General features: G+C 39.0%; 1 protein-coding gene across 3 annotated transcripts in view; it reads left to right on the top strand.

Moving 5' to 3' along the window:
• Positions 1-6: 6 nt before the first annotated feature.
• CNOT6 (CCR4-NOT transcription complex subunit 6) overlaps positions 7-11,699 on the top strand; it is a 64,995-nt gene continuing 53,302 nt past the window's right edge. For all 3 annotated transcript variants that reach the window (XM_024764955.1, XM_024764954.1, XM_024764950.1), the window contains exon 1: positions 7-35. The gene's annotated coding sequence lies outside the window, so the exon portion shown is untranslated. The remainder of the gene's footprint in view (positions 36-11,699) is intronic.

The following is an 11,699-nucleotide window of genomic DNA, read 5'->3' as shown; positions in this document are numbered from 1 at the left end:
CGGCAGCGGCGGAGGAAGGCGGCGCACCCCAAGAGGTGAGCGAGACCAGCCCGAGGCCCGGCTGAGCGCTGCTCCCCACACTGCTGCCCACGGGCCCCTCTCGGTCGTGTCCCCGGGACCGTAGCGCGGGGGACTCGAGCAAGAGCACCTTGAGTTTTGCGTGCAGCGGGCCCGAAGACTGGAGGAGATGGTGGCTGTTGGGGGTCCCAAGACGCGCGGCTGTCGCCATCCAGTTGGTCCCCGGACCGCGCCCCCGCGCCGAGTCCGGGGCTGGGGGGTGTTGTTTGACGGCGGGGGCGGGGCCGCGCAGGGGGCGCCAGGGTTGGGGGATGCGCTGGCTGTCGACTCTGGCTCTGGTCACCCGGAGGAGGGGAGTTGGTGTCCGGGACTCTTGGCTGGGATGGGTGGCAACTTTGGAGAAGTGGCGGTGTGGGATTGCGCGGAGTGGAGTGTGGAACTTCGCAGTTACCGCAAAGCGGGAAACCAACTGTTTACCCCCTCCCCCAAATGTATTTAAAATTCAGTTTAACACAAATTTTGGGGGTGGGGGGTGGGGGGATGGGAATGACATGGTTAAAGAAACCCTTAGCACCAGATGAAGAGATTTATGATATTGCTGAGGACTCAGAGATAGTTCTAATTACTTGAAGTTTTGTGTAATAACCTGAATCGTATCTCTTTTCTTTTTTTCTAAACACCAATCATTATTTTCTTTGGAAATTTTTTTTTTTGACTTTATCTCCTACAGCTTCTCCAAAGAGCCTGCTAATGAACACCTGTAACCTCTTCTTGAACTGTTACTGCAAATGACAACATTGTGAATGGTCGTCTTGCTCGTCCTTTTTGGATTTGTTATTGTGTTAAGCTGACGTTTAAATAATCTTCTTTAACATGAGTTCCCATACTTACCTGTTTTCCAGGTGGATTGCCCCATTAGTGGTAGTGTGGAATCTTGCCTCTTTGTGTCTGGGGGTTTTAATTTTGGAGACGAAGAGAGTGAATATGAACAAGTGAAAAATAAAATGGCATATAGTAGCACTTTGTGTTTTTCACAGCACACTCGAATTTATCATCCCAAAACAGTTTTGTAGGCTTTAGGAGCTGTGTCCATGGATCAAAAGGTTTTGAAGACTTGTTTTATAATTGCTATCAGAGCAATTATCGCAGTCTTTAGGATGTGATGACTTTTAGAATAAAAATTGCTTAATATTTTTAGACCAGTGATCTAGTCCAGTCAACTTGCTTTAAACGAAATATTTGAATAGCTGCTGTTGAGGAAACAGGCCTAGAAAGGTTAAAGTGACTTGCCCAAGATATTACAGTTAAGAGGGAAAGGACCAGGTTTTGTGTAAATGGGAGAGCACATGAGAGTGAGGTACTTGATGGAGATTAGTTTTTTTGGGAGGGCGGAGTGCGTTTTAATGGCTGGAAGTTATTTGAGGTAGTTGAGTCTGGTCAGTTCTCAGTAGGTGAATAAGATACTTAATGAAATGGTCAAAAAACGAGGATGTGACAAAAGACAAAGTTTCCTGTGAGACTCAGAATATTTTGCATAGTTTCAGAAGTGTCTTGATCATTGGTAATGTAGATGAGGAAACTCTTTTGAATGCCTGTTTGATTTGTAGGTATTTTCAGGTTTCTTAAACCTTGGTGGCAAAGTAAAACTTTTTAGACTCTTGAACAGATATGAATTGGTTACAGAATTTGGTCCTGGCTACAAATAGAGGCATTTGCTTCTGTACTTATGGTTCATAAATAATGCATTTATTTTGGTTAATGTGTAGGCATTCCACCACGTTCATATTAGCCTTTTTTATATTTAAAGCATAAATCTTTTTCATATCATAGTGCAACAGAAAGGGATAATATATGTAAGGCATCCTGGAATAAATGGTCAAGGCTGCTCAGAGCTGTAGCCTTTGGGCCATGAGAGGTGAGGGCCGTCTTCAGCACACTTGTAACTTTCCCATATGGAAGGTATACTGGTTGGGAAACTGCTTTTAAAGTGTTTATTTGCATGTAAGATGGGGACTCATTTAGACTGCCTTAATCTTACCCTTCTCTGGGCTTTACCTCTCCCTCATCCATTTTTATTTTCTTGATAAGTTATGTGCAAGGAATAGTATATGCTGGACATAATGTTAGACCCTGGGAATTAAAAAGTGAATAACACTCAATTGCTGTCTTCTTGCTGTAGTCTTAGTAGGTGTACAGAGTGCTGTGGGGAGAACAGGAGAGAACGATGAAATTTGTAGAATGTGTGGGAGCAGTTTACAGAAAATAGCATGGAATAGGTGTTTGTCAAACTGGAGAGATGGGGTCATTTCAGACAAAAGGAACTGTGGGTGCACTGAGGTGCCAAGTGTTGGGGTAAGGCCAATATCGATGTGTTACTGAAACAGGGAGAGTGACTGGAGATGAGCCTGCAAAGGTGTGTCCATCCTAGATTTTGAAGAACCATATGTACTAAGCTAAAAGTGAGGTTTATATCTTTATTCTGTAGCAAAGGAGTGAGCCAAAATATTTTTCATAGGGGAACAAGGTGATTTAGAGATCATTTGGGCATCAGTGTGGAGAATTAAGTGGAGCCATACATATAAAAAAGTCACATTTGAGATACTATGGAGTTAGTGACTCTGAATCTATTTTAAACTTGGATATAGGGTCTTTTGTGTCTGATCCATTTTATAGTGGGCTTGAGGGCTCGGTTCAATTGCTCTATAATACAGGGTAATTTAAAATCAAAATGTTTTGGAAAAAAGAGCAATAAAAAAAATGAAACCCATATAACGGTACATGTGAAAGTTCAGACATTCAGAACTTGTCTTCTGAGTTAGGCTTAGGCAGACTGTAGAGCTTAAGCTGGAAAAATCAACTCTCTGCTCACCAGAAATGAGAGCCACCAAGCTTAACGGTTATGGCTATCCTAATGGTCTGTGAGGATATGGACTGTAAACATTTTGTGAAATTGGGGAGAGGGCAGAGTGTTCTCTCCTATATATTATTGGAATTGAAATACTGAAAATTTCTTAAAACCTAAGAACTCCTCATACAGCTGTTAATTTATGTAGTCAGTTCTGCTGTAAAGCAACATGTAAGTTCCTAAAAATCACCATGATATGGAAAATTGTGCAGTAAAAACTACAGGCCTTTTGGGAAAAGTGGAACTAAGGCACAACACTCAAAACTTTGTCAGTGACTTATTTTAATAAAAAGGAACTGGTGGGCTTCCCTGGTGGCGCAGTGGTTGACAGTCCGCCTGCCGATGCAGGGAACGTGGGTTCGTGCCCTGGTCTGGGGAGATCCCACATGCTGCGGAGCGGCTAGGCCCGTGAGCCGTGGCCGCTGAGCCTGCACGGCCAGAGCCTGTGCGCCGAAACGGGAGAGGCCACAACAGTGAGAGACCCGCGTACCGCAAAAAAAAAAAAAAAAAAAAAAAAGGAACCTGGTAAAAATGATAGCATAGTTTTACACATGTTAAATGGTTATGGTATACATAAATACTACAATAAATGTGTCACTTTACCTTGAAAAAGACCTGGTTTGCTTGTGTTAATGGGCATCAGAAAGGTTGCTGCTTGTGAGTTACTGTACAGTGGTGGAAGGAGAGTTACCTGAAATTGAATGGAATGTTACAATAACACCAGAGGTGGGTGGGTGTGGCTCAGCTCTTGTGCACACACACAGAGTGAGCTGATGTAGCTGGTAGGTGTTTTAAGGTGTGTGTATTTTGTGTATTTCTATGCAGCTCAGTTCAGCTGGGGGCAGGTTTCTACCTTCATCTAGTTTTTTCACAGAAAAAATCACACATAAGCAAATGGGAATTTTGTGTTATGCTCAAATTTTCTAATATATCGGTTACGTTGGAACAGATTATTTTCAGAATAAGTGATACAGCAGAACTGATTATACTTGAACACAGCATTGTAAAATAGGGCTAAAACTCAGTTCCAAAAATACTGGAAACACCCATGTGTCAGGCACCATAATAGACTTGCTCCTCTAATAGGGCTTATGCTTTTTTATTCTAAATGGGTTTATAATGGTATGGAGAGAAAAACAGATGAACCAATAAAGTGCTCATCAAGTTATATAGTAATGAGGAATACACAAAGCATTTGGGGCATGCTAAAGAAGGAGCAACTAATTCTGCTTGGGAAGCTTGAGGGGGTCGTCTCAGAGGTCTTTGGGCTGAGCTTTGAAGGTTGAATAGAGGTTTGTTAGACTGAGTAGGACCTTTTAGTGAGAAGAAAGAACATGTGCAAAGTCAAGTTACATACAACTTGGGCTGTGAAACATAGGATGCAAAGATGAAAGGGACAGGAGGAGTGGCCAGAAACAGTCTGAATAGTCTTAGGCTTTTTCTTAAAGTGTTGAGACTTTCGTCTGTATATAATAGGGATTCATTGAGAGTTTAGGTGGATAGGGGTGGGGAAATTGTGTGTGTGAGACATACTTTTTCAGGAGACATAGTAAAAATGTGAAGGCTGGATGAAGGAGGTGGGCCCAAGAAACTGGGGTCAGAGAGTTCATTTAAGCCCTGTGAGAGAAATATTCTAGAGTTGTTAAAGGCTTCTTGATGATTTATAAGGTCAGCATTTCATGAATAATTTTCTTTCTTAGTTTTTAGGGGAAAAGAAGACTAGTGGGTCAAAACTGATTGCGACTATATTAGAATCTCCCAAAATGATTGTATACATGAATTAGCAGCTAGAATAAATGTTGAATGCCTCAAAAGGCCAAAATTCCAACTAGATAAGGGTAGCTAGAATACTGTGATTGTAAGAGTGGGAGGAGCAAATAGATTATGGAAACTGGCAAAAGATAAGAAAGAAATGAAAAGATTTCTATTGGTAGCCATCATTGCTGAAGGTGTAAACTAGACGGCTGTTGCTTGTCTCATACTAAGAGAACAGATTTAATATTGATGGCTCCCTCTCCTTTCCTTTTTGATCTCGGTGATGTTTCATCACACAAATCATGGTTTGACTTAATGTTAGTAGGCCCTCAGCTTTGCTGGCTAGATCATAAATCTAAATTGTCCTAATATGTTCTTTTGTTCCATACTTTATATTTGACTTAAAATATAGAAATTAAAAATTTTAAGCTAAGAAGTGTTTGTGTTTTAAATTGAAATTTGTGGTTGACCTATACTTGGTGTATCTTTATAGTTCTATTTTGAGTTAATTTATCATGAAATTGCTAGTGTTTGACCATTTTTGACCTTCAAAATTGGCAGTTTCCTGTGGTGTTGCAGTACACTCAGGCTTCTCTCTGACTGTATTTTATATTCACTTGTGTTATTAGGCACGGGCACATGATTAGAATTGCATTTTAACAGCAGTCTAGTAAACTTTTATGGGCTGTTGGTTATTGGCTGGGCCCTGTGGATGCAGATGGGTATGCCAGTCTTCTTTTAGAGCTTAGACTAACTACTACATCTGCTGTTTGACTCTGTTTTGGAGGAATATTTTATCATAATTTAAAATTTTTTTTTCGCAGAGGTCTTACTGATTGGAAATTTTAGTTAAACCAATATGGACTTAAATTTATTCTTATTCTACTTGAGAAAAGGATTTAAGGAATTGAGATTTTGGGAGGCAGGAGGAGGTGGCTACAGAAACCTTAAGTTCTTAGAAATATTACTAAGATTATTTCCCTTTTTCATTCTCTTCCTCTTATGAGTATACAGTGGATTTTTCCAGAGAATGACAAAATGATATGTAATATCTGATCAGTTGAATTCAGAGCAGATAGGTGAATCCAGCTGTCTTCTAGCATGTCACACCTTAAAGATTTGCAAGAATATAAGACAGTGTCACTCTTCTCACAAAATTTTACTTTTTTTTTTTTTGCGGTACATGGGCCTCTCACTGTTGTGGCCTCTCCTGTTGCGGAGCACAGGCTCCGGACGCGCAGGCTCAGCAGCCATGGCTCATGGGCCCAGCCGCTCCGCGGCATGTGGGATCTTCCCGGACCGGGGCACGAACCCGTGTCCCCTGCATCGGCAGGCGGACTCTCAACCACTGCGCCACCAGGGAAGCCCTACTTTGTTTTTGAAAGTAGTTACTTTTCATAAAAATGTTAACATGTGATAGGTTTATTATATTTAATGAGTAATACATATTTTAAAATTCCTTATTTCTAATTTCTAGTATGGTAAATATTGATAGATATAACCCACACAATTGAAAGGTCTTTGAGGTACTTGAGTATAAGGGTCCTGAGATGATAGAATTTGAGGTCTGCTGTGTTGAGTATTAGGCAGAGTTTGGGAGTAGAGAATACAGGTAAAGAGTAGTTTGGAAAGATGATACATCTGAGAAGGAAACTCAGGGGCTCATGGTCTTAGCAACATAATATTTGGAGAATGAACACAAGATCTTGGTTTCATCAGTGACAGAATTCTAGACTTGTGTGAGGCATTGGAGTACAGCTTTGCAGCTTGATTGTCCCAGGTTCAAATCCTAGCTCTACTACTTACTAAGTGTGTGCAACCTTGGGCAAGTTATTTAAACTCAGAGTCTCAGTTTCCTCATCTAAAATAAAATGAGGATAGTGTCTACTTCATGGATCGCTATGAGAATTAAATCGAGGTAATTACCAGTAAATTATTGCATAGTGGTTGAAAGCATAGACTTTTGGATCAGACTTGGGTTAAAATCACAGTTGTGCCTTTAGGATCTCTGTGATCTCAGGTAAATGACTTATTTTCTGGACCGTTCTTTCTTTATGTATGGAGAATAATACAATAGTATTTACTCATAGGAGTCCTGAGGGTTAAATGAGATAATGCATGTGAAGGGCCTGCCAGTTGGTGAGTGCTCAAAACATGTTAGCTGTCATGTGCCTAGATTAGAGTATGGCAGATAGGCACTCCAACACAGTTTTGCCATTACCCCCACCTGTTTGAGGTTTGCTCTTATTTTGCCATAGCATGTCACTAAGATTATGTTTATACAGTTTTACCTTTAAGTTTGTCACTTTGCTTCATATCCCAGCCTATCCTAGAACAAATATTCTCAGCCTTTGGTCACTTAGGTCCTTTCTGTCTGGTTTCTCTAGATTTTGCCTTCAAGATTAGAGGCTTATGTTAGTTTTTCTTACTCCTGGTAACATGGACACTGCTTCTGTTAGCATACTTATCTCTTACACAATGTTTGCTTTTTTTACTGTCCCAGCTTATCCCCTTGAATTCTTATAAGTACTCACCAAACACTATTTGCCAGGCTCTGAAAAGATAAAAATATTTAAAATGTAAGTGCAAAGACCCTATATTAGAGTAGGTGAATGAGACATGTCAAAAAAAATTAAGGTGGGATTAAAGAATATAACATTAGAAATATCTTCAAGGTTCAGAATAGCTCAAAGCTGGGAATGATAAACTCCTGTGTTTGTGAGGGGTAGGGAAGAAGTCCTAAATTAGAGTGATGTTTGTAAAAAAGGGTTGTAGTATGATTACATCGTCGTAAGATTTTTGTTTGCGCTCCCCAGTAGATTAAGATCCAAGATCATGTACGTATTTCCTATTTATTCTTTATTCCCAGAACCTGGCAGAGTGCTTGGCACATAGAGGCAGAAGGTGCTTAGTATATATTGGTTGAATGAATGATTCTGTAAAGAAAGCTCCCTTAAGGAAGCATGGTTTGGATGTATTGAATTGTTTTTTTTGGATTTTTCTTTGAAAACCTGATTTTGAGTCATGAAGGAATGTTTAGACCAGTTTATTAGTACAACGTGCTAGGTCTTACACAAGACACTGGGAGATACAAACTGGGGTGATAGATGCTGTAGTAAATGTATGGTGTGCAGAGGAAAGAGTAGTGAATTTTTGCCTTTGTTGGGAAGGGCTTACAGGGACTCTGACATCTAACCTGAGTTGCCGTGAAGCGGGTGAGTAGGAGTTTAGGGTGAAGGTTCCCTTTGGTGAAGGGATTAGCATGTGTTATTGAAAGACTATGCCTTAGAAGTAGGTTTGCTTTGATTAATTTAAGACTTTATAGGGTAACTTGTGTGTCAGTGGCTGAAGATGAGTGAGAAAATAGTTGGCCTAAATCCAGATTGTAAAGGACTTTAGCTAGGTAGGCAGAAAAGGCCATCTTAGATTTTTAAGCAGGAGAGTGACATGAGCAGGCATCTATCAGGAAGGTATAGAGAAGGTTGTTTAAAAGTTGTAGCTGAGAAATGAGGGTGTAAATTAACTTAAGTAGCTGTGAAAATGGAGAAGACAGATTTAGAAGTCCTGAAGAGGTAAAAATCAGTGGGATTTAGTGAAAAATTGGATAAGACGTGGTGAAAATTTGGATAGGAAGAAGTAAATTGGCACCAAGGCTAGTGGCACTACCTTTTCATATATTCCATAACTTGTAGCTTTGTGAGGCTCCCGATCATCAAATAAAAGGATTTTTCTGCACATGAGTTTATTTCTTCTCCTCTCCCTTCCTTTCCTCTGCGTCTTTTCCTTTTTTTCTCTTTTGTATATGTGAGAGAAGTAAAGCACCAAGAATGGAGGAGAAAATGTAACAAGCAAGGAAAGGAAAAGAGGAATTTAGCATTTTATCTTGTCAGTTAAGATTGGCTATAACTCAGCCTCATTTCCCTTGGAAAAAAACCTGGCCAATACAATTTAAAATAAATTATTTAACTTCAGAGTGCCTTTTAACAAGAAATGCATTTTTGTACATTGCCAAAATAACATGATCTCATAATAATTCATTGATATTTCAAAATATGAACTAGGTATTAAATGTTTCTCGAACAGTCCGCAGAATGTCCTTTGTTGCAGATTTGTGGATCCTATATAGGGACCATTCATTGCATCTCATTCTATATATTCCTTAATTCTCTTTAAGTCTAGAATAGTCCTGACACCAGCTTGTTAAAGGTAGCAGACCATTTACCCTGCAGAAAGTCCTGCATTCCAGTTGCTTCTTTGGTGTCGTCTGGCTAGTTCCTCTAGCTCTTAATCAACGTAAACATTGTTGGTGTGTATTTCATATTCTGTCAGATCCGAAGACCCACAGTATCTGGTTCTACCTCCATTAGTGTTGGGAAGATTGATGAAGGGGGTAACAGTTTATTCCTCTCTTGAACATTTTCTACCCTATAATTAAAAAACAATCTGGGTGGTGGTGTTACCTTAGCATTATGCCAGTGCCAATGATTCATCTAATGGTTTTAACCCAGTTTATAAATCCTTGTTTTAAAAAGCCTCATTAGGAATTATGAAATGATGTTGTTTTTGTTTTTTTTTATTAATTCTTTCATTCTTCATTTATTCTTTTGTAAAATAGGAGACGTTTTCACCTGGGGCTATTTGATGACTATTTACAGTACCCACTGAAAGGATAAAGACTTAAATCTTTCTCTTTAGTACCAATTTTCTTAGTCTAAAAGCTGCCTCAAATGGTGGCTGACTTGCACTTATGGTCTCTTCCCCGCCCTGCGCCCCCCTGCGTTTTCCCTCTTACCCCCCTCCCCTGTGTATTTTTTAAGCCGTTTCATAAAATGTTTAATAATGAAAGCATATCTTTCTCTACTGGTAAATAATGTCCTGTATTTCTTTAAGGTAAATAATTATTCTAAGTTACTGAAAAACCGTTTCTCTGAGATCTAGATCAGGGACAGATTTTATGCTGCCAGGATCAGTAGTGATGTTTGGCACTGGACTGGAGGAATTAGAGATTGAATAGTCAGGGGCTGTATACCTGCTGACTCTGGCCTACCTATTTTTTAAAAGTCTTTTAATTCTACTTGACAGTTTTCAAGCCTGTTTTGGAAACATTTTATTCTTTTTAGATAGTAATCTGCAGTGACATACTGTATTTTTTAGAGAGTAAGATCTCCTTGTTGATTTCAAGCCTTGGGAAAAATCCTAAATTATTTGTATTCTTATATCCTTTTCTCTACCTAGTTTCCAATACTATGTTCGGTTGGACTCCAAGAAAAATGGGTGGGGTTGCTAACTGGGCAGATAGGCTCCTCAGAAGGGCTTGATTGTCTAATTTGCTGCCGTTTCTTTTATTCTATCATATTCTTTTTTCCCCCCACTTCCTAATCTGCACTGTCAGGGATTTGGAAAATAAAGAAGATCTCCTCACTGCTTTCAAGTAATGAGCTGTCTCTTAAATTTTAAGGCAACACATCATATGTCATGAAAATCAAGAAAGGGAGTGGTTGGCCGCTTAGGCAGAAATCATGACTCTTTGATTGAATGACCCCCGGTCTAGGGCTTGGATTTCAGATTTCAGTTCAGTAATACTTGTATTTATTCTCTGAAGCGTGATCAAACTCCAGACATTGATTCACACTAAATAAGCTCACATGAGAGAGGTAAATCAGACTTCTGAACTTTCACTAAGAAGTCAAATGATTAATAATTAATAGTAACTCAAAATACTAACCTCAGCTGGAGAGAGCAGCTTACCATTATTAAATTCTGTTTGGAAAAGCCAGTGAAGATCACACGGTCGAAAGTAAAATCTAGTCAGAATAGTGGCATTTGGGTGATCTTAAGGAATCTTAAGGGATGTTGTCATCAAGCTCTGGTAACCTTACACAGCATTTTGTTATTACTGGTATATTCATATGATTCAGAATGGGCACTTGCTTCACCAGATTGTCCTCTAGATGGAACAGGAACAGTTCTTGACTGTATAGCTTTCTCTGTTAGGTATTTTTTGTATTAGTCTAAAAACTTCAGGCACTGTATTTCTGTTTTGGAGAAATTAACGTGTAGGAGAACAGTTTTATTAACAGTTTTTGACAAAACAAAAACATGTGCTGTTTCTTGTACAGATGATTAGTCTCACCATTTATATTTTTACTTTCTTCAAAAAGCTTTTTAGGATTACTTATCTCCTGTGTTTTGACTACATGGTCAAAACCATTTCTATGTTTGAAAGATAGCTCTACTTCTCATCATTAGAGGAGCAGCATAGCATAATGAAAGTTGCTTTAACTTTTTTCCATTTTTTTTTATTGTAGAAAATATACATAACGTAAAATTTACCATCTTAACCATTTTTAAGTGTAGCATTCAATGGTATTAAATACATTCATAATGTCGTGCAGCCTTCGCCATCATCCATCTCCATAACTTTTCTTCTTGTAAAACTAAAACATTGAACCCGTTCAACAGTAAGTACGTTTGACGTAAGTGATTGCTGACTGGCTTACTTTAAATTTACATGATGGTAGGTTTTTCTCCAGCTTTATTTAGCTGTGTAGGTATCCAGAGTAGGTAGAGACTTGGTTAAAGCAGATTATGGCTCATCCAGACACATGAGGTGAAGTGAGACTGGGGCAAGGAGTTTGGGAGAATATGCAAGGAAGTGAGATTTCATTTCACCTGAATATTTCAGAATGTTTCTATAAGAATAAGAATTTAAAAAATAACCACAAGCAAAATGGACAATGGTCCCAATATCAACTTAGGTTTAGTTCTTCTTCAAATTTGTCCAATTCTCAAAAATGTTTTTTACACTTGATTTGGTCAGATCAGACCCAAACAAGGTCTATACATTTCATTTGATTGTTGTGCCGCTTAAGTCATTTAATATCAACTTCCTCTTACTCCCCCTTTTTCATATCATTCATTTGTTGAAGAAACTGGGTCTTCTGTCATGTTGAACTTTCCATGGTCTGTGTCTGGCTGGCTGTATTCTTGTGGCATTATTTTAAAATTAAGAAAAAAATTT

Source organism: Neophocaena asiaeorientalis, unplaced genomic scaffold (genome assembly GCF_003031525.2).
Source record: "Neophocaena asiaeorientalis asiaeorientalis breed wild unplaced genomic scaffold, Neophocaena_asiaeorientalis_V1.1 scaffold241, whole genome shotgun sequence".
NCBI classification, from domain to species: Eukaryota; Metazoa; Chordata; class Mammalia; order Artiodactyla; family Phocoenidae; genus Neophocaena; species Neophocaena asiaeorientalis.
Note: the sequence above shows the minus strand (reverse complement) of the source record. Positions and strands in the feature narration are given on the sequence as shown.